This window comes from Pan paniscus, chromosome 10 (genome assembly GCF_029289425.2).
Source record: "Pan paniscus chromosome 10, NHGRI_mPanPan1-v2.0_pri, whole genome shotgun sequence".
NCBI lineage: Eukaryota > Metazoa > Chordata > Mammalia > Primates > Hominidae > Pan > Pan paniscus.
The window spans coordinates 34,937,156-34,958,924 of record NC_073259.2 but is presented as its reverse complement, the minus strand read 5'-3'; the positions used below and the strand labels follow the sequence as shown (position 1 = coordinate 34,958,924).

Genomic DNA, 21,769 nt, shown 5'->3' with positions numbered 1-21,769 from the left:
AATAAATGAAGAAGGTGACAGAAATTTATATATATTTCTTGACCAAGAGTATTTGAAATTTCCCATCTCATGGAAAGTTCTTCTTTTCCATCAGTCTAGTGAGTGTGTGGTGTAGTTTACCTTCTATGCCTAAGTACACACAAAACTTAGGTGAGGGAAACTAGATAAAATTTATAAAGTTTACCAAAATATTGGTGCCAGGAGGTAGAGGGTGAGGTAATCATTCCAACTTAGTCTCTATTTTATATCGCCTCACTTATCTGAGGAGAAACATCATAGAATTTTTTTTCCATACAAAACTCAAGGTGACTTTGTGCTGCAGGTTATTATATTTTAATCTCCAGATTAGATGCTTGAATCCAATACAATCTGAAAAAAATTATATGTACAATGTTTAAAAGAATTGATAAGAAAGGTTATGTTTAGGTGAAGTTGAAAAAGGTCAACAGAATTGTGATTCAGTGTGGTAAACTTAATATATATGCACGAAAGAATGGCCACAGAAATGTTCTTTTTCCTACAAAATGTTTATTTATTTACTATTTTACACTCGTGGGGGAAAAGTCCTAAATTTGAAATTGTCAATAGTGTCATTTACTATTAATAGATTCACACCACACTCCTAGATTAACTTTTAAACATATTTTCTGACAAATTTTAGGCTGGTACTGATGACCTAGTTTCAGCAGTGAATAGCTGCCACTCAAATTTCTCAAGAGAGAACAAAAACTTCATATTTAAAAATACAGAATTTCTCAGGACTGTATAGCAAAAATGTTTATGGAGAGAACCATGTAAATTATCATCATTTTTAAATATGTCTGAAAGACCCCTGTTAGAAAATACTCAGAGAGACAGCAATCCCTTAATACAAATTGAATCACCAGTAGTATACTCATATTGTGACATTATCAAAGCATGAAAGATAGAGTATTTCGTGCATTGAAGAAGATACCATATTTCAATGTATGTAGCAAATATTAATGTATAATAGCTTAGTATAAACCAGGCTGATATGGAGCAAATAGTTCTCTTAAAAAAAAGCTGATGTGAAAGGAAGCAGTGAAGCAACAAAAGTTGACAATTCTTCATAAGGCAATTTAACATGATAAGAATTGGCATTCTTTTTGTCGCAAAAATGCTTATAAGAAGTAATAATTGTGGAAGCATGAGAATTTACTGCAATAAGCTGAACAAAACGCTTAAAATTCAAAAATACAATTCACTCCAAAGAACTTGAGATTAAAAATGAAAAACTGCTCAGAATATACATATTTACACTTATCTCTTGTAGAGCATATGTTTCCTTCCAAGCTACGCAGGGATTTACCATTTGCCATGTTTTCACAGATTAAATATTGTTAAATACTCCAAGGCACAGTTCATAGCTACTTTCAAGATTAAAACTAATAAAGAATCTGTTTTAAATACATTCTTATTATTTGACACTTTAGTGGGTCTAAATCATATAAAGACAGTCAATTTTATTTTTCTATACTTCAATACTACAAATGTTAGTGTATTGAATATTAATACGATCAATTGCAAAACATCTAATTCAATTATATATCCCTTTAATTCTGTACTAGATACTTTTACAAAGTTGGTAGAGATATTAGAGTCTTGAGTGTTCTTTTTACCTCACTTTTCCTCCTCTATGTACCATTATGTGTTTACATTTTTATCACTTTTTGCTTTTTTCCCACTATTCCTTATAAAAGCAAACAATAATTTTAAAATATATAGGGTCCTCTGTGTTTAACTTTAATCTTTTCTTCTGCATCTTAATAGTAATAATACTACATTTGGAATTCAGGGTATAATATCTTAAGTGGTATGTCTATACAATTTCCTTAAGGTAATTACACTGTAAAATTATAATACATGCATTGGTACTACAAACTACAAATAGCCCAAACTGTATTCTGGTTTGTTTATGCTTATTTTAACAATCTTGCAATACATTGTTTTTATGTACAAATTATTTTTTCTTGGCCTGTCTGGGCTAATATTAACATGTGTAGTATATGTTTATGCTAAAAATAAGAAGCTCAACCCTTAAAAATACATCCACTACACCAAAACCCAAAAATCACTTTTACAGAAACCTATCAATTAATGGGCTTATATCCAAACATCCAATGTAAGAAATCAAGTATTTAATAAGTTAGGATTATATAGTTTGATTCAATAGAGACTCATGTTACATAGATATTGTATAGATACTTTACTGAGATTTTTCATTTTTCTTGTAATGGACTCCTTTGCTTAACAGTGTTCTGGGTTACAATTACTGTGTTCATGTTGTATATGGAAGAACAGACCCAGAATTACTTTATGAGAGAAATCGTAATCTTATTCCTAGACAGCCCTCCATTCAGCTATGGAAATAATTTTGAAGTCTAAGTAGGCTCTTGAATGAACTACAGAAGATAGCCACCTTCTTCCTGCTGCCCTTTCTCCCAGCTCAGCTTCTAGCTGGGTTCCAGTTTCTTATCTTAAAGTAAAAATACAACTAGTGCTTACCTCATAGAATTATCATGTTGATTAGATAAAATATTTAAAGCACTGTGTGCCAGACAGTATGTAGCATTCAGTAAATTCTCAATAAATATTAGCTGTTTAGATACCTGCATATTAACATAGTAAAAGCTCTAAGAAGTCCTTTAGTGAAAACATTTTCTTTGCTTAACTTTATCTCAACATTTCCTTATCTTATTAGAGCCTATTTACAACCCACTATTGACTTTGGAAACAGGCTATTTGACAGGTATGCTGCCTGCCTGGCCACGTTATTTTGCCCTTTTGAGGGGTGTGTGTGTGTGTGTGTGTGTGTGTGTGTGTGTGAGAGAGAGAGAGAAAGAGAGAGAGAGAGAGAGAGAAAGATAGAGAGAATTGTCATTTGCCATTATGCCACTGGCCAAGTTGAAACATATTTTATAAAAACATAACTATGATACTTCCTGTTTTAGATATTGAAGAGTTCAATTTGGTGACATTGCTCCCTACATTATACATTGTATCCTCCTTATAGGAATCCTCTGCATTAATTGTTCCTCTATATCAGATCAATGAAAAGCAATAGTCTCTTTATGACGTAACTTTTTAAAATTAATTTTTAATAGACTACTAACTATAAGCAAATAATTTAGAGTCTACATAGCAAAGTATTTTTTTTTCTTTTTCGTGTCATCCTTGCACAGGGGCCATGCTAATTGTCTCTGTATCATTACAATTTTAGTATATTACTGCTGAAGCAAGCATGCAAAGTCATTTTTTAATGATAGCTTTAACATCTACACTACTCAGAATAAAAATAACATTTTATTCCTTGTTTCTAGCAGGGTCTCTGTCAACTAGTAGGAAACCATTAAGTGCTTTCCTAATAAAATAATAAAAGCAGTTAACAATCACCATATTTATTTCATCTAGATAATTATGTTTGTAGTTATAATGCAAATATTCTAAGAAAATTGTTTATATTGTTTAAAAACAGCAGGTTATATAATATTTTACACTTGAAGCGGCCTATGAAAATCCACTCTCTACCGCGCTGCTCTCCACCACATGACCTCTTCCCAAAATGTCTCGACTTTGTTCAGGTTTCTCTACTTCTTTGCACTCAAAGAATTCGACCCATCCCTGGTAGCAGGAAGTGAATCCTGATTTGTCTAAGCTAGCAGATGGAGGTTCCATTCTACCAACCAATAATTTTAAAGTATGGGAATAGTTTGTAGTTCTGGCCAATTGTATGAGAAGAAAAATATATTGGGGGAACACTTGGAAAATTTTCTTCACTTTTTAAAATCAGAATATAAAAAGAGTTAATCTCCTTTGCTGGTGGTTATCGTTGCCATGTCTGGGTGTGATGTCTGGAACTCTGGGTAAGTCAAAGAGCAAAGTCAGTAAGTGCAGGGGTCGGCGGTAGAGCAGAGATACCGGAATAAACTAAGTTGTTCATTTTCTTTTCTCATCACTGGAATAACCAATCCTGAAGTTGTCCTTTCCTGTTATTTTCTGAGTTTCTTAATTAGTGAATTAGTAAATTTTCAAATAAAACCCAACTAAGGCTATTGAAACCGTGATTTTGTGTCACCTGTAGTCGGAACATCCTAACTGCCATACTCATCTGGCTCCCAACACTTTTACTTGGAATTTTAAATCACCAAATGTACTTTTTGTATTTTAAACTTGTTATGTGTGATACTTTTATTTTCCTCTTATTTCACTAAGATTACAGATGCTAGACAACCCTTCTCTCAGATTCATTGGCATTTTGTTAAATTGAATTTCTTTTGCCTATCTTGAGAAATGTTAATCTGAATAGAAATGCTCTATTTTTAAACAGAAACACTTGTTAAAGTTACACTTCTAGAATACATAAATGTGTGGAAACTTTAGAAGCGATGAACACTTTTCCCTGATAAATGTCCCACTATTTTTGATTCATGGTGATTTTGTTTTCTTCCACATATATTAAAAACACAGAACATTTCAGTCTCCTACTTTGGCAAATCTCAAGTAAACACTCCAGAACTGGCAAACTGATTGCAATCGAGATATTCTTTACAAATATCTTTAATTGCACATTTCAAAACTAAGTCCTCCTGGGCTTGAAATTTCTCTCAAGAGAATGTATCATGTGGAGTTTAGTAGAAGGGGCAAGCGCTTGCATTGCTCCTTATTCCTCGTAGTGGTATTTGTATGTCTCGGTATTTTGGATTTGAATATCCTGCTGGAATCTGTCTTTACTTTTCTGCTTGTGAAACATACTAAATAAGGTAGAGGCTATTTCCCTGTAGGAAAAAATAAGCCAAAGGCAATGAATTCTGTCTTTATCTTGTAACGTATCCTTCCCATTAAGAGAAATCCATTATATGAAATATTACATACACTGACAGCTGAAATAAAAATTTTTATTGGTTTAGTTTAGGGATTTGAGAAAGGAAAAAAAAAACTCATCCACCAGATAATTCTAAACTGGTAGCATTTTTATTCAATTGTGACATGATTAATTTTTTATCCATGCTAAACTTCTTCCACCAATTTCGATTTGCAAATTCAAATGAGTGTCAATAGACTGAAGCTTATTTGTATGACTTCCTTTTAATTACCAATTTCACACATAGATAGACAATTGATGAAAAGTAGAGACAATGTCTTTGAATAAAGACAGATGAAAACTTTGTACTTACGTTAACTATGGGAATTACTAATTGAGTCAGCAAGTAAAAATTTGAGTCACCATTAGGATCGGATGCAATTTTTTTCTGTGCAGTTACTGATATGTGTGTACTTACTTATTGCTAAACACAGTTTCTTCAGAAGTTGGTCAACTACTTTAGAAAGAAAACTTGCATATTCTCAGGGAGCCTATGCTATAAAATCCAATTATAATTTTTCTCCCAACAAAATTTTAGATTTCCGAAAAAATACATTCATAAGAATTTTTTTAACCATATTTGTTGAAGCCTAAACTTCTGGAGTTTACAAATAGATTTTTGTTTCACCAAATGTCTTCCAAAACAGTAATAGTATCCAAAATGTAATTGCATACTCATGGAAAAGGGTCTGTGTTCAAAGTAATTTTGTAAACAAAGCCTAAACAAAGTTATACTACAGAACTTCTACTGCAGGACTTCTCCAAGCTTTTAAATTGATAACGTTTATTGTACATATCAAAAAGGGGATAACAGAGATAGTATTTTTCATACTTGTTTCACCTTGGAATCCTACTGGCCACATGCAGGCACATGTGTGTGTGTGTGGCGGGGGATGTGTGTTGTTAGGCATCCATCACTGTGTTTCAAGATATCCTGTAAGACACAACTTAGGAAAATAAGAAAAAGTATCAAGATGAGCGTCTTTAGTTTATTCTCACAACTTTGGGGAAACCTGAGTTGATTAAATAATGATGAAATATGTAAAGTTTACTAAATGGGGTACATTTGTACATGGGTGTTTTATTGATTTAAATATTGCTATAAGCTATGACTCTGTAAAATTTTTTATCAATGTTTAGTAATTTTTTCTTATTAAACTTATACAAGGCCTTAGTCTCATAAATTTAGAAAGCATTTGAGCCATGTTTATATATTAGTACATTTTTCCAGTGTTTGAAGGAAATGTCTTCTCTTTAGTATACTAGGATGTTTATTAAGCGATGGCTTCATATAATACAAAGATTAATATAATTTGTAAAATTAAATATCTTGGTCATTTACTCCCATATTTCTGGCACTTGCAATTAAAGAAAATGTATAGTCCTTCCTTCCCCACAATACATCATTTGCTTGTCAAGAAGTATTTTTCACTATAAACAAATATTACTGTAAACAAAATACCTTGAATTTATATTTAAGAAAATCTCTTTTAGCCCTCTTATTTATGAACTAGCCATCTACTTCTATTTAGCCATCTATCATCATATCTTTGGTGAAGGAACATCTCTCAATTTTCTGCAAAGGACTAAACCTACTGGAATCATGTTCCTTCTCTCCAGATAACTTTAGCGTTCTCCCTGGGATTGCACAATTAGCTGGTCTGCCTTTGGTCTCTTCGCCTGGGTGAACGCATTTCATTAGTTTGTTAGAAAATGCTTCAATAAATTTAACTCTCCTTTTCCTTTTTTTTTTTTTTTTTTTTTTTTGAGACAGAGTCTTGCTCTGTTGCACAGGCTGGAGTGCAGTGGCGTGATCTCGGCTCACTGAAACTTCTGCCCCCCAGGTTTAAGCAGTTCTGTGCCTCAGCCTCCAGAGTAGCTGGGATTACAGGTGCGTGCCACCTGTAAAAAATTTTTTGTATTTTTAGTAGAGGTGGGGTTTCACTATCTTGGCCAGGCTGGTCTTGGACTCCTGACCTCGTGATCCACCCACCTCAGCCTCCTGAAGCACTGGGATTACAGGCGTGAGCCACTGTGTCCGGCCTCCTTTTCCTTTTTAACTTCAGTGATTTGCTTAATACATTATTGAGACATAATCAACTATAGCATCACTAGGGAAGAGTTAAGAATCAGGCTATTTTTCACCAGGAGGCCTGGATTGAAAACTCTTCACTATTATAAGCTCTGTGACTTTGATTGTAAACCAAATAATAACTCCTGGTTTGGTTTTCTCTTTTGTAAAATTGGAATCATATTTATGCGGTAGGGCTATTTCGAGCTTGTCAGTGTGTAGATGCCTGAATAAGAATGATGGGGTATTTCCAGAAAGTGACTGGCTCAGGGTGAACCAAGCTGAACTCTTCTCCGGGGGAGGTTTATGCAGGGGAAGCAGTGGTGAGAGCACCACCTACTGGGGTAGAGTCATGAAATAGACTATGTCTAAAGGAAGAGTTTTTACTGTAAAAAAAAACAAAAAAGGTTGTGTTATAGACAATTCCAGTCTACAATATAATAGAACGAGATAGGCACTTGCTCTTTCTTATTCTTTCTTGGTCTCACTGCTTTCTCTCCTGTTTCTTCTTGTCAAGCCTCCCTCTGTCTGACTCTAACCTCCTTATCCCTCTCTTTTTACCATAGTACTTTCTCATTATGTCACTACGACTTTGCCAGTGTATTAAGATATTATTTATTAAAATAGTGTGTATTCCATCTTCCCCATCCTAGGTGAGCTCATATGGCAGCCTCCAAAGGTAAATACTAGGAAGACTGAACCATAGTGGTAAAGACAAGAAGATAGTTACCAAAGAGTGACCAAAATTATGTTCTGTGGATATACTTGTGACATCCATAGAGTCAGGATGGAACAGGCTTGTCCAAGGTATGGAGTTAAAGGGGACACAAAGAAAAAGCAGAATGTGCTGTCCTAATGTGTTAAGATAAAGTTTATAAGTCAGAGAGTCCGATACATACTCATTGAAATGCATTTAACAAATGCTCATTGTGTACCTACTGTATGCTGCACATTGCTCTAGGTGTTAATTTCACAGTGAGATACTGTCTCTTTTTTCTTGGAATGTGTTCTTTAATGAGGGATAAAGACAATAATCACACAAACAAATGTAACAAATGTAAAAATGTAATTTGCAACTGAGATGAACAAAGAGATATAAGTGGTATAATGAGATCCCATAATACAAAAACTGACCTAGTCAAAGAGAAAAAAGTTTTGTTTAAACTGAAATCTGTAGGGTAAGCAAGAATGAACTAGATAAAGAGGAGAGGTGAACATTACAGGCAGATTAACAGCAGATGCAAAGGCTCTCCATTTCTCACATTTGAATTTGAAGAGCCACTAAAATGCCTAAGGCAAGATGTCAAGTAGAATTTATTATGTAGAGAGAAATAAAATAAAAATACATAATATGTAAAATATGTGTTAAAATATATGTTTTACATGCTGCCCATCCTAGGTGAGCTCACAAAATATATGTTTTGCATGTTGCCCATCCTAGGTGAGCTCACAAAATATATGTTTTACATGTTGCCCATCCTAGGTGAGCTCACATGACAGACTCCAGAGGTAAATGCTAGTAAGACTGAACCATAGTGTTAAAGGCAAGAAAGCAGTTGCCAAAGAGTAACCAAAATTATGTTGTGTCAGTATGCTTGTAACATGCTTGTGTCTGTGTGTGTGTGTATATATATATGGATATATATATATTTGGAGATATATATATGGACTTTCAAGAAAAAAATAAAAAGTATCAGATTGAAACTTCCTCATTTTCTTTACTTAAAACATTTCAACCTACCCACATCTTCACATGTCCTTTTTAATTTTATACTATCCTTTAGAGAACTAACATCTCGTTTTCTCCCTAAGGTGGCTTCTGCCACCTCTGCTGTGGGCTCTATTCCCTCTCACCTTTGGAGGTCATAAATAATAAATTTTTCTATTATTTAAACTTTTTCTCAATGCGCCATTCCCATTGTTTCTTAAATTGCTCAATCTTTACATTAAAAGAATAACAACTTATTAAAAAAGAACCTTACTTAGGGGATTTGAGGAGCTTCCAGGTTGGTGAGTACATCAAGCTTCTGGGAGAGTCCTGCCCAGAGAGGGCAAGGAAGCTCTCAACACCCCATTCTGATACTTTTTATTTTTTTCATTAAAATAGAAGTCAAGATGACGTCATGAGAGTAAGAAAGTTAAGGTTATTATAATGTTTGAAAAATAGTAGAAAAGGTTTGAGATAATAGTAGAGAATGTAAGAGAGAGTTAGAGAATCAGAGAAATGTGGCCATCATGAGGGCCCATTTGAAGTTGTTACTTCTCAATTTACAGTGGAATTCATACATTGTCTAATATGATATTTTTCAGGGTTCTTAGGATAATCAGTGCAAGCTTAGAGGAAACAGATGGTTAGGTTCATTAGAGTAAGGGTTTGGGCAGATGTGTTCAATTAAAAATTAAGAAGAAAGCATTAAGTTTTGCAAAAGGTTGCTGAAATGATGAACTTTAAAATCTAAAGAGGATAAGAAGTGAAGGGACCACCAAAACAGGTGGTCCCTATTTCTTGAAGAACAAAATGTGAATAAGCAAGTTGAAAAGAGAGGAGGTAGTATCTTATATTTTATTTTCAGTTTTATAGTTGTTGCATGTGTCGACAAGAGCCAAAGTATGATGGCGAGAGTAGCTAAATTAGAGGAAGAGAAAATTATCCAAGGTGAATAATTTGAAGACCTGGGAGGTCACTGGAGCAGACATGCCATTCATGGGGACACTTAAGTCACCAGGGCAATAGCTAGATGTCAGATACAGAGGATTTCAGAGGAATTCTGTAAGCCAGGCCATGAAATCCCTAACAAATGAAAGGGAACCACATAAAAATTGGTGAAGATAGTAACACTTATCAATGTAAATGTTGAAAGCAAAGAGAGTACTATAGCTGGGTACTATAAATCTCAAAAAGACTTAATTTTCTTAAAAAGATAGAGAAATTATGATTCAGCAGAAGCATCGACAATAGGAGGAGGGGCAAAGATTGCACAACTCATCCCCGAGATTAGTAAGGAATGAGAACATCCGCAATTTGAGAAGACTCCAGAGAAAATGGGATATGGCGCATAGAACCAGTTTCACTTAAGTCAAAAAAGCTGAAGGAGCATCTTAAAGACATATAGAAATCTTCTAGGAGATATTGCATTTATATAGGTCACAGTTTGAGGAGTCTGATTTGGGGGACCAGATTCAGGTGAATGAAATATAAGATTTTAGGAACCATAGTGCAGAAAATGATCAATAGAAAAGGGAAAAGTGTAAGAGGTAGAGGATGTAATGGCTTGTAGTCTACATGTTGACTGATAAAAACTGGAAAGTGGGCATAATGGATTTGGGTTCAACAGTTACTGCCAAGAAAGTATCCGGCACACAGAAGCTATATGAACATTTATTAGCTCAGCTGATAAAAATTCATGAACCAATAGAGAGGATTAAATATGATTATTTATGGAAATGCTTCATAAAATAGAGGGTAATATGTAGATATCCATTATTATTGAAATATCTGAATCAAATTTCACAAAACAATTAGTTATCAAATATCCTATTCTTACCCCTTCCAACGCTATAAGCATTATTCTCATGATTACTAGAGTTAGTAATAACAATACAGAAAAGCATATGATGGCATAGTATACATAAGATTTAAATTTGATCAAATTCTGTTCTACCTTGATTCTAGATTCTTCATTATGTGGTTTGAATTTTTAAGGTGCCTGATTGCCAAATTCCCTTCTTCCAGTTTTTTCTTATCCTAATTTTTGCTAATTCTGTTTACAGCACCATTTGACATTTTTACTTTGAATACGGAAAACAGTAAACCATATGGTGAGACTATTTTGTGTCAAATTAAGCATGCTCTTAGAGCCATGAATAATATGAAAATATGCATTTAAAGATTCATTCAAATACTGACTTTTTATTCGCTATATATAATATGTATTATGTGGTAATTTTATCCATATGCTAGATATTTTATATATATTATTTATTTATTTATTTAGACAGGGTCTCGCTTTGTCACCCAGGCTGAAGTGCAATGGTGCAATGATGGCTCACTGCGACCTTGAGCTCCTGGGCTTAAGGAATCCTTTCATTTCAGCCTCCTGAGTAGCTTGGACTACTACTATTACTGAGACTATTTTTTTATTATTAGTATTGTCAAGATGGGGTCTTGCTGTGTTTCCCTGGTTGGTCTTGAGCTCCTAGCCTCAAGCAATCCTCCCACCTTAGCCTCTAACAAGTGCTGGGATTATAGGTGTGTCCCACAGTGCCCTTGGCCACATATATTATTTGTAATCTTCATAAAAAGCTATAGAAGCAAGTTTTATTAATTTCATTTCACCAATGAGACAACTATGACTTGGAGAGATTATGAAACCTATCCAAAGTCTCCAGTTTATGTAGTGATTGCACTGAACCTGAGCCTATCTGATTCCAAAGCACGTGTTCTTTAATAATACCATGTTGCCTCTAACTCATTGTAATCATCTTTTCTGATGGGATATGATTTCAAGGAATCTAGGGAAAGGATCTAGCTCCCTAAACATTTCCAACAGGTTATTGCAGTTTTGAATTTTCACCAATATGGAGTCAATTATTTGGGTTACCATTGGTATTTTTCTATCAAATAACTTCTATGAACCATAATATGTAGGCTGGAGTCACTCACACTTTAACATACATTTATTCATCAGATCTCTTTCTTTTTGAAAACAGTATTCAGAAATCATGAATGTTTGGTGTAGAAAGATAATTGGGTCAAAAAAAGTAATTTTGAGAGACAGCATTCTTCCTATGATGACTATTGGTAGGACAACACTGAGAATACTGGCTTGTACATAAGTTCTTGATACTGTAGGGTACAGTAACTTAGAGCAAAAATCAGAAATTATATATAAAAATGGCTTATAAATGAAATGCTTTCTTCATAATTTTGTTCACAATTAGGTTTACTTTACCCAGCTTTAAAAAATAAAAATAGCATGCACAGCAAGACATAAATTTTTGTACTCTGCTTACAAAAGGTGACCAAATATTTCAAATAATATTTGATTTTTGACACGTTAAAGATAACAAATGGATTTTTTCCATTTCTCCTATGCTTCAACAAACATCTATGTTGCTGAATAATTTTCCTTATGATGTGCACATTTTAAATAACTGATTTTTTAATAGGAATTAATTGTTAGTCTTCCACAAGTATTAACATCACAAGGTAGCTTTTACTCCCTTTTTTAATTCATCATCCCTCCACATTTATGTATTCCCTTTGAGTATGAGCTAACTGTCTAAGTATGTACACACATAAAACCAGATGCTCTCGGCATCAAAATGGGTTATATTGATTTATGAAAAAAGTAAGATAAATAATTTAACTTATTGTTTTTACTAAGTTATACAGAATTGTCATTTATTGGTTCACCACACATTTAAGAGACTGTTAATTTGTAGAAATCATGTATCTTGGTTAAATACAATATCTATACTATAATGTTTCAAATATATGTATGCATATGTGTGTATATATGTATACATATAAATCATATTACAAAGAAGAGGTATTGCCTTTATCTGTTTTATTGTCACTTGAATAACAGTAAAAAAAGTCTTACGTCTGCTATAATCACAGAACTTTGTCACAAAATCTGACAAATTTGTGTTATACATATTAATATATGTATTAGTCAGTTCTCATGCTGCTAATAAAGACATACCTGAGACTGAGTAATTTTTTAAAGGTAAGGGTTTAATTGACTCACAGTTTCCCATGGCTTGGGAGGCTTCAGGAAACTTACAATCATGGCAGAAGGGGAAGCAAACACATCATTCTTCATATGGCAGCAGGAGAGAGAAATGAGTGCCAAGTGAAGGGGGGAAGCCCCTTACGAAACCATCAGATCCTGTGAGAACTCACTCACCATCACAAGAACAGCATTAGGGTAACTGGCCCATGATTCAATTACCTTCTACCAGGTCCCTCCCATGTCATGGTGGGGATCATGGGAACTACAATTCAAAATGAGATTTGGGTGAGGACAAGCCAAACCATATTAATATATAAACTTGTAAGTAAATAAATCTTTTTTTCTTTTTTTTTTTTTTTTTGAGACGGAATCTCACTCTGTCACCCAGGCTGGAGTGCAATGGCGCGATCTTGGCTCACTGCAACCTCCACCTCCCAGGTTCAAGCTATTCTCCTGCCTCAGCCTCCCTAGTAGCTGGGACTACAGGCACATGCCACCATGCCTGGGTAATTTTTTGTATTTTTAGCAGAGACGGGGTTTCACTGTGTTAGCCAGCATGGTCTCGATATCCTGACCTCGTGATCCACCCGCCTTGGCCTCCCAAAGTGTTGGGATTACAGGCGTGAGCCACAGCGCCCAGCCAGTAAATCAATCTTAATTTTCCTGGTGATTGCAAGTTCTGCAAATTCAAGATATTTTAAAGTCTGCCTTCTTTCATAGTGAGATCATTTTGGTTTAATATTAAATGAGGGAATTCAGAAACACAGATTAATTCAGAAAACATAAAAATTACACTCTGGCCTTGATTTTTTCCCATTTTCCCCCCTAAGTAACATGTGATGTGAAAATGAACTTTTGAGCCCAGACAAAAAAAAAAGATAGTCATGTGTATATTAGAACAGAATAAAAATAATTAGCATTTCACAATATTCTGAAAATTTGTTTTATATCCCCAAATTATCCATAGATACTAATTTATTTATTATAATTTGTAGTGCCATCTGTAGACTTATAAATATAAGCTGAATTCATTCCTTGTAAACAATATTGTAGATTGTTATTTACAATATTTTGTTTTAACAAGAAGCAAGGACTTTTAGAGCATAAAACGTGCTTGCTTGATTCTATATCTCAGATGTTTTAGGTTCAAAGTTTAATTTTCAAGTGATTTGCTTTGATTGTGACACTTGAATAGGTTTCTTTCTGCCAGTCTCCTTACTTGAAAAATAGGAAAACAATATTGACCTTATGGAGTTCTCAGACTAAAAAGTCAATGAAAGTGGTAGCTATCCTCAACTGTGGTGGCAAGGAAAACTGTTGATCTAAAATGTTTAAGATCAGACCATCTGGGTCATGATCTGGATAGTCTGTTAATGCCAAACAACCATGAGATGTAACCAAAGATTCTTTTCTAACCTAATGGAAAACAGAATTGCTCTATGAGCTCTGGAGGGGAATACGTGAACAGTTTAACCAACTTGTACAAATTCAAGAAATGAAGATGACTATTTGTATTACAGGAAATTTTACTATGCCTTGGCCACACCTTTCATTTAGAGTAATTATTAATTCATGCCCCTCATATGATATATATGACACCTTTTCACTCTAACATGAAAAAACTGAAATACAGTTTTAAATAATCTGTTAGGTAATTGTCCAGTATTTTTTCTTTCAGACTGGTATCATAATTGAATTGCCCGATATTATTGACAATCAGATAATTTTATGAAGTTTGGAGACAATAAATAAAGAAAAGCTATTAAGATAGCACAGAAATCATTTTTGGCTAATAGCAGAACAAAATATTTCATAAACGTTTTTCTCTGTCACTATTATAAGTTGTCATTACTTTTTAAGAGAGTCAGAGGCAATGATATAATTTTAAGAGAGAAACTATTTAAAAGTCGTAAGTAACACAGAAATAAAACCTAAAATTAAAGTAATAATTAAATGAAATGATTATAAATAAATTACCAATAATAAATAACTTAAGGCTCTTCCACTTTCCTACCTTAGAGAAACTTGTCATTGGAGGTGGTGTTTTGCTTTCACTTTGTAAGGCTGTTGTGGAAATTGCATTAGATAATCTATCATCTAGTAAAGTATCTAGCATATTGTGCTGCAAGGATTATTTGTAAGGATTATTTTAGATAATGTTTTCTAAAATAAATAGAAAAGTGGCCAGGCGTGGTGGCTCATGCTTGTAATCCCAGCACTTTGGGAGGCTGAGGCGGGTGGATCACCTGAGCTCAGGAGCTCGAGACCAACCTGGCCAACATGGTGAAACCTCATGTCTACTAAAAATATAAAAAATTAGCTGGGCGTGGTGGCAGATGCCTGTAGTCCCAGCTACTTGGGAAGCTGAGGCAGGAGAATCACTTGAACCCTGGAGGCAGAGGTTGCAGTGAGCCAAGATTGTGCCACTGCATTCCAGCCTGGATGACAGATTGAGAAAAGTCTCACTACAGAATACTTTTTCTTAAAAAAAAAAAAAATAGGTGATTGGCATCAGTTTAGAGTATAATAAACACTCAATAAATGAAAGTCTATGGTTTTTAGAGTCTACATATATAGTGTCTGACATACAAAACTCTATCATGTTCATCCTATGACATTAATTGATTCAGGCCACACACACTTTTAAACCTTTGTTTCTGTACCTGCAATTCATTTCCTCTGTATACAATAGCATTTTGCCCCAACTTGTCTAAAGCCTCTTTCCTTTAGTGAGTTTTTCCATTTACAATCCAGCCCTACTTATGCAGCTCTTCCTAGGAAGCTTAAACATCTTGGTCTGAGAAACATCTTTGTTTCTCAGACAGGCTATTGCCAACCACTAATTTTTACACAACTATAACCCAGTCTCTTTAATGTCACCACATCTAGTACTATGGTTTAGAAACCTTACTTGAAGCTCTTCTCAGTCATTCTCTGGTCTGGTTGAACTTGACAACATATTGAGGTCAGCTCCTGCTGTAAATTAGCCATAATGTCTGGGCATGCACTGTTGAACAGTCTCTTATTCACTGTTGCTATACATTTGTACAAATGTACACTGGTTTAAGTCCATAAACTAGCTTTATCCATAGTGCTTCTGAGCATTAGCTTTCTACTGAGCATTCTACTGAGCATTAGCTTTGAAAGAATATTAATGGGCACTCCTCCTCCTAAAAGGAATAATGTGATCAGGTTGTATCAGAAATGCTAGACTGCAATCATTCTTCTTTGAGGGTCATAGGATACCTTGACATGCCAACAAAAGATCTAGAGCAATCCTTCAACAAAGACACCTGTTTTATTATTATTTTATTATCATTATACTTTAAGTTCTGGAATACATGTGCAGAACATGCAGGTTTGTTACATAGGTATACACGTGCCATGGTGGTTTGCTGCATCCATCAAGATGTCATCTACATTAGGTATTTCTCCTAATGCTATCCCTCCCCTAGCCCCCCATCCCCTGACAGGCCTTGGTGTGGGATGTTCCCCTCCCTGTGTCCATGTGTTCTCATTGTTCAGTTCCCACTTATGAGTGAGAACATACGGTGTTTGGTTTTCTGTGACTGCAAAGGCACCTGTTTAACAGAGATTAACAGAAGACTATGGCTGAAAAGTACAATAAAATTAACGGTAACCTCGTATAGTTTTATATTAAAATATTTTCCTACTCTTTTCCTTTATTGTCATACCTCATAAAGATAGCAAACAAATTAGCCAGAACCCCTTGCTTCTTCTGGCATAATATGCATGGAAGTAGCTCTTTTTGGGTAATTAACCCAGGTCAAAGTTGCAAATGGCAGAACTCAGAGCTTCCCGGACCACACACAGCAGGAAGCAGAAGGGAAAAATTATCAGTGCAGAGCTATTTGTGTAGCTCATTAAAATGTAGATCTTAGCCTAACCCCATATCTACTGAATCTGTTTCTCTGAGGGTGAGGCTCAATAATCTACATTTTAAATCAACAATCTAATTGTAAAAGCATGCCAGAGTCCATACTGAAGAAGTATCATGCTCTACCACAACGGAATAAAATAAATTCTAACTAAAAGTGTAATTTTGTTCCATAAACTTATACAACTCTAAGAGGATAGGCTCTCCTAAAAATGGACGATTGACAGGGTAGTGGGTAAGACCCAGATTAAAACACAAATTTTTCTGTAAATCTCCAAGAGCTTGGTTTACTTTTTTTGGAAATTATCTTTCTGTTTCCTCTGATGTTGACCTAATTCTTTTTTTCTCTCACTCTACTGCTTCCCGCCCAGTCTTGGGTTGATTAGCATATCCTTTCCTTTTATGTCCTACATCAAACCTCTCATTTTGACAATACTTTCACGAAGCAACCCTGGTCACAATTTGCTAGGAAGTTTCAATCTCTTTCTACCTTCCTAGTATATACATAATTGGCTCAAACTGACATTCCTGCATCTGTGCAAAACATGGTGACTCTTTTATACCATTAGTTTACTAGTCAGTTCCACTTTGTTTTTAAAATCTCATAAATGTTTAGAGGGATATTTCAGAAATAAAAATGTTTCACGATCTCCACCTTCCCTTTTGCTTTCTCTTTGGTTAAGAAATCTGAACACTGCCTTTGACTTTTCATTTGTATGCTCATCAGCTTCCTGTTTCATCAAGAAAATAGTGGGCTTGAGAAATATGCAGAAATTGTGAAAGTTGTTTGCATTTCACTGGAATATTTCTTTAGCTCAAGGGGATCAAATCAATAAAATATGATGAAACCATATGCTCATTATTTCAAAAAAGAGCAGCTGCTTCAGGGAATATTGGGAGATTTATTAATTCTACCACTACCTCTCATTAAGGTTAGATATCTCCAGACCTGATTTCCTAAATAAAATGCACCTCAGCAGGAAAAGCACTCTTGTAGAATCTGTCCTGATATTCTATTTTGGTTCATTTCTATGATAACATTTATGGTAGAGAAAGTATTGTGCAATTTGAAATTATTAAGCAATCAGATACAATTCATTCCATGGAAAAGGTTTATAGCATAGCCATGGTTTGGAAATGCCATAGAGGAATGAGTCTTGGCAAAGATGAATGCTTACTGCTATGGGCCATATGTGCATTTAATTGAATTTGCAACTTTCCAGGCAAGATGCCAAATGGATAGTCTTCTTCCTGGTAAGAGAGGTAACATGTTCTGTCTTCTATTTTTGATGCACAAGAAGACTCAAATTTTTTCTTTAAAAGAGTTCTAAGTACAAAATCAAGCAAATAAGCAGACTAAGTCAAATAACCAATGCATTTAAGTTTTTAATTAATTGGGTTTAAACTCATATGCATACACTCAAGGGAGTTCAAAGTAGTGAAAAATCCTTGCCCAAATAGTTAACCCCAATTACAAAATTTAAAATAAATAACAGAAAGGAGGCATTTAATCTAACCTGTGTCCCATTCTTAAAAACAAAAGAAAGCAGAAAAAGCAAAGCAAATAAATACCACCACCACCACCACCAAGAAGAAACGCCCAAAATTCCTAGGAGGAAATTTCAGAATCTCTATGGAATTTAACAGATTTTAACAGTACATATTATTGTCCTATATAACTAGAAGTTAAATAAAATTGTTTGATAACATTGATTAAGTAAATTTTTAACACTTTTTTTTTATTATACTTTAAGTTCTGGGTTACATGTGCAGATAGCGCAGTTTTGTTACATAGGCATACACGTGCCCTGGAATTTTTAAAACATTTTAAGATATAATTGACATACAATAAAATGCATATATTTAAGGAGAATTAATTGTTAAACTTAGACATCAACACAATCAAGATAATAAACATATTTATTAATCCCCCAGACTTCCCTCATGGCCAATGGAAATTCCTCCTTTTGTGCCCCTTTCCAATGCCACCCCCTTGCAATCTAATTTTTAATTCTTTGTTCCCAGGCCTTTTCAACAGTGTTTTAAATTTTGATGAAGCCTAATTGTTAATTTGTTACATACTTTTGCTTTTGATGTCTAATTTAAAATCTATTTTTTAATCCAGCATCAATGATTTTTTTCTTGTTTTGCTCAAGAATTTTCAGTTTTTGCTGTTATCTTTAGGTCTATGCTACATTGTGAGTTTTTTTGTATATGTTGTGAGATCAGGATTGATACTCATTTGTTTTTGTGTGTGACTACCCATATATTCCAGAATCAATTATTGAACAGTTATTTTTTTCCTCCTTGAACTGTCTTACATTATTTGTCAAAAATAGACCATTTATTTGTGGATTTATTTCTAGGTTTTCTATCCAGTTCCATTGATCTATTAGTTGATCTTTACATCAGTACAATGTCTTGTTTACTGAACCCTTATAATGCTTAAAATCAGGTAGTATATGTCCCTCAGCATTAGTTAATATTTTCAGAGTTGTTTTGGCTATTCCAGGTCCCTTGTATTTTCATAGAAATTTTAGATCAGCTTGTCAATTCTTAATAAAGGCAAAAGTAAGCTCAAATTTTTATTAAGATTATATTATATCCTCAGATAAATTTGAGAACCATTGATAATGATACGGAGCAATTAGAATATTCGTACATTGCTACTCAGAATACAGAGTGGTACAGGCACCTTGGAAACAACTTAGTTGTAGCTTATGAAGTTAAACATGCACTTATCATATGACGTAGCAATTCCACTCTGTTTCTCTATGAGAAATGAAAGCATATGTATAAACCAATATTTTTACTAAAATGTTTACATCAGCTTTATTCACAAAAGCCATAAACTGAAAACAAGTGTAAATCTCCATCAGCTTGTGAGTGCATAAACAAATTTGAGTATATTTATATAATGAAGTACTGCTCAGTCATAAAAAGAACAAACTACTGAGACATGCAACAATGTAGATGAATCTCAAAAGCAGCATGCCAAAGGAAATCAACTTAACACAAATGACTATACATTTTAAAATTCTTTCTATTCATTGAAATAAAAATAGATAAATAGAATAATAATAAATAGAATAAAATTCTATTCACAGGAAATTTTAGAAAAGGCAAAACTATAATGACAATATAGATTAGTGATTGTCAGGGGCTGGAGTGATGGGGAGAGAATCTGTCGAAGATGCACATTAAATAATTGTTTTAGGGTGATGGAAATGTTCTCTAACATGATTGTGGTGATGGCTACATGACTGTACATATTTGTCAAAATTTCTACAATTATACACTTACAGTAGACTTTATTGTATATAGATTATATTCAAAAACTGATGAAAATGTGCAAATATCTTGCATATCTCTAAATAAAGTCAAAGTTGAGAAAATTCCATGTGATTCTCCTCTTACAATTTAAAATGCATCACCTTTTGAGGCTATGCTTCCTATGTATGGCCTATTCATACATAGGAATAGGATTAGCTATTCAACATAATCCAGCTCCTAAGGAAGACAATTCAATTACCAATTTAAATTACAGGAGAAATGTAGGTAACCAGAAAGCACTGATATAACCTGTAATCTGATATAAACACAATCTTAAAGAATAAAGCTTTGCTGTCACAACCAAACACTTTTCAGTGGAAGATTTACAATAAAAAGATATTCATATTACTATTCCGAAAATAATTATTTTTCTCTGATCTTGAGGCTTAAGGACATGACATCTTCAACTTAAAGTAGCCACACCTGATTCAAATTCACTACAAATGAAGTTAATGCCTATGTTCCCTTTTTATAGTCCCCTTTTGTTCGTTATTATGAAAATGCTTCTCAGTTCAAGAATGCTTAACATTTGGAGTGTTGTCATATAGCCTTTATAATGTAGCATCAACATTTGGTAATGATTCCAAAAATACTTCTGCAATGTTTACTTTGAGTTTCGCATTAAATGTTTTGCATCAAGGGACCATATGGTCAGGCATTTTATAACTTTTTTTCAACTGGTATTCTGGCAAAACTAGTACACTGAATATAACTGAGAATATATAAAGTCTTACTAAAATTTAAATGTTCAAACAAGATACACATTGAATTAGTGAAGATGCCAGAATACAATAAAAGCCCTCTAATTTACAAGCTACCAGAGGCAAACACAATTTAAAGTCGATGTAAATCAAGAAAAAAAATCTGCTTTGTGTGCAAGAAAGATACAATGAAAAGAAATAGAGGTTTTTTTTGTTGTTGTTACCACAAAGGCAGAATTAACATTTAGATTTTTAATATCCTCTGTAGGTCATAGGTCATAGATGAAAACAAAATTTTTTCATTTTACTATCAGTTAATTTTTAATCTGTTAAAGATAAGTAGACAGACAAATCTAAAGTTGTCTATATTCTAGAATCTATTGACATAACCTAATTTCTTTTTTTGTTTTCTTGAGATGGGGTCTCACTCTGTCTCCCAGGCTGAAGTGCAGTGACTTGATCTCAGCTCACTGCAACCTCCGCGTCCCAGGTTCAAGCAGTTCTCCTGCTTCAGCCTCCAAAGTAGCTGGGATTATAGGTATGGGCCACCATATCTGGCTAATTTTTGGTATTTTTAGTATAGAAAGGGTTTCACCATGTTGGCCAGGCTGGTCTCAAACTCCTTACCTCAGGTGATCCGCCTGCCTCGGCCTCCCAGAGTGCTGAGATTACAGGTTTGAGCCACCACACCTGGCTGACATAACCTAATTTCAATGTGTACCATTGGAGCCAGTAACAACAATTATTTTCAAGGGATATTGCTAACGAAACATTAATCATAGAGCTGATAGCGTGTGGTGACATGGATATAATATTATACAGAGAAAATTACTAAAAGTAAAACCAAATCTTTAATTTTATCCTACCGGTGACAGAAAAATAAATAAAAAGAAAATATTAGATGTGGATGGAAGGAGGAAGTATTGAAAATATTATTGCTGTGTCACATCTAATGTCCAAATGAAGTTTAGTCTATTATTGAGATTTTTCTGGCATACAAATATTATATATTTTATACATATCAAATATTATATATTATATCTATATCAAATACTATATATATTAACATTTTACACGCTGATATAAGATAAATTTGTCTAACTAAGGGAGGAGACCACCCCTCATATTGTCTTATGCCCATTTTCT

General features: G+C 34.0%; 1 non-coding gene across 1 annotated transcript; it reads right to left on the bottom strand.

The window, feature by feature from the left end:
- Positions 1–3,158: 3,158 nt before the first annotated feature.
- On the bottom strand, positions 3,159–3,263 carry LOC112436728 (U6 spliceosomal RNA). The gene has a single exon (XR_003025434.1). It is a non-coding gene; the product is annotated as a U6 spliceosomal RNA (small nuclear RNA).
- Between the last annotated feature and the right edge of the window lie 18,506 nt (positions 3,264–21,769).